The sequence below is a fragment of the Pinus tabuliformis genome, chromosome 1_2, assembly GCF_031772625.1.
Source record: "Pinus tabuliformis cultivar Carrire ecotype Pingquan chromosome 1_2, CPIR1, whole genome shotgun sequence".
In the NCBI taxonomy this organism is placed as follows: Eukaryota; Viridiplantae; Streptophyta; class Pinopsida; order Pinales; family Pinaceae; genus Pinus; species Pinus tabuliformis.
In genome coordinates, this window is record NC_142298.1 from 471917643 (window position 1) to 471919684 (window position 2042).

Here is a 2042-nt window from a genome sequence, read left to right on the forward strand (position 1 = left end):
GAAATCAGCCTCCATCATCATCAACCATTTTTTCATTTTCTCCATAACCGTGCATCCATTTCAAAACCTGTTTCATGGGGAGATGCACATGGTTGATAGTAGCCTACCCAAGCAGTTTCAGCCGATTCCGATGCACAGTTTCCGAGAAATCGAGCTCTGAAATCTTCAACCATTCTCCATTTTTCTCGAAATCCGTGCATCCATTGATCACGAATTTGCTACGGGAGATGCATAATGACGGTAGGAACATGCTCACCGAGTTTCAGATCAATCCGATCTACCGTTTGGGAGAAATGGCAAAAAGAAGTTCTGGTTTTGTGACCATGCAGCAGCAGCAGCTTGAATGGGCAGAGTTGAACGTGGAAACGATTGCATGCAGCTCAGATCTGGCCAGAGGACACCTGCAGAAGGAGAAGCAATCAAAAATCATTAGCCAAGCCTCATGCAATCAAAGGATCAGAGCATGCAGCAGCAAGAAGCTTCACAAGCAGTCGTTTGGCTTCAGGTACGTGACAAAACCTATTCCTCTATTGCATGAATCTAATTCAAGAACTGCATGAACGAATGGAGTGATGGAATTAAGCCATGAATTTAGGAAGGTTCACTTGATGTCCAGTTCTCTAGCAAGTCACGCAGCATGCCTAGGTCAGCCATGCACATGAAAGTCAAAAAACGGACAGTATGGGCAGTCTAACTCCAGTTCAACTGAATCAATGAGATTTCAAGCAGAGAACAAATAGTGACCACTGCAGTTCATGATTGCAAAATAGTCACATAAGCCAGCACACGTATGTGCCACCTCACTCCAAAAATCACGCAGACATCACTGAGCGCTCGGCTTAAATTCAAAGACCATTAGTCAACTTGCACTTGCATCATGTTCACTCGAAGTATACATCCTCTGCTTCCACAATCGACTTAACCTATCGTCCTCCGTTGAGTTTCCTACCTGGTTCGAATTTCACTCATGCATCGGGCTCACTCAAAGGCAGAATCACGTTCTACAGGAAACGGGTGGGGTCTTCTACAGGAAAGTGCAGCAGAGACTTCCAGAGCAGAGAAGCCTAAGGTTCTTCATCAAGTTTGGAGCTTGCAGAAAGATGGACAATTATCATATGGCCAAGGGTGAAAAACTTGTCCCTCCTTATGCTAGACGGGGTATAATTCCTCTTGCAATACCACTGTCAGAAGACCAATCAGGTGCTTTCACAGCTCTTCTAAGATGGCCAACCAGTCCAGAAGGCATGGAGATGCCCGTTGTACGAGTTCAGAAGTATGGTGTGTCACGTTTAGCTAAGACTGTAAGCCACTGATTTCAAATTGAAAATGAAGCTCTTGAAGTCTTGCATGTGGATCAATATATTCATAGGATTCTGGTAGAAGAAGATTGGAATGGCTATGGGGACGCAGCAAATAGCCTCTATGCTGCTTCAGGAGATGCTGGCAAGAAATTGTATAAACAAGGGGATGTAGCTGAATCTAAAATTGGAGATCTTGATGTTTATTTGACAAAGAAGGTTGCATTGTTTCCAGAGGTATTTGAGCGTATTGCATTGGGTCATTTGGAAAGAGGCGACCAGGTTTCTGCATTGGTGACAGGAGAGCACAATTGTCTTATTAATGATCTCAATATGTTCGTCAGTCTAAGATAAAAACATATGGAGAACATATACCTTCCGTGTTCTCAGTTTCCACTTGTTCATGCCATGTGAGTGAAAATAGATGCTAGCTGAAAACTTAGAAGTCAGCAATGCATGGTGAACCTATACATGGGTGTGAAGGCTTGATTTCGTAGAGTGGTTGTTAACTTGTGCAATTTATGTCATCCTCTGCAGCAAAAGCAAAATTATTACAAGGTTTGGCTTCATCAAATCCTCACTGCAATTAGGTCTTTAAGGTCAAGATACCTTTCTGTTTACAAATAAGCAAATCTCCAGTCTCACATAGATGAAGGTTTGTGATGAATCTATTTGAAATGTGGTCAAATCAGTAGCAATAATTAGCTTCCAATTGATATGGCATGATGGTTATTCTGTTCGTCC

General features: G+C 42.7%; 1 pseudogene; it reads left to right on the forward strand.

Annotated features, from left to right (window-relative positions):
• Nucleotides 1-1100: 1100 nt before the first annotated feature.
• LOC149206397 (protein IN CHLOROPLAST ATPASE BIOGENESIS, chloroplastic pseudogene) lies at nucleotides 1101-1652 on the forward strand (annotated as a pseudogene).
• The last annotated feature ends 390 nt before the right edge of the window (nucleotides 1653-2042 follow it).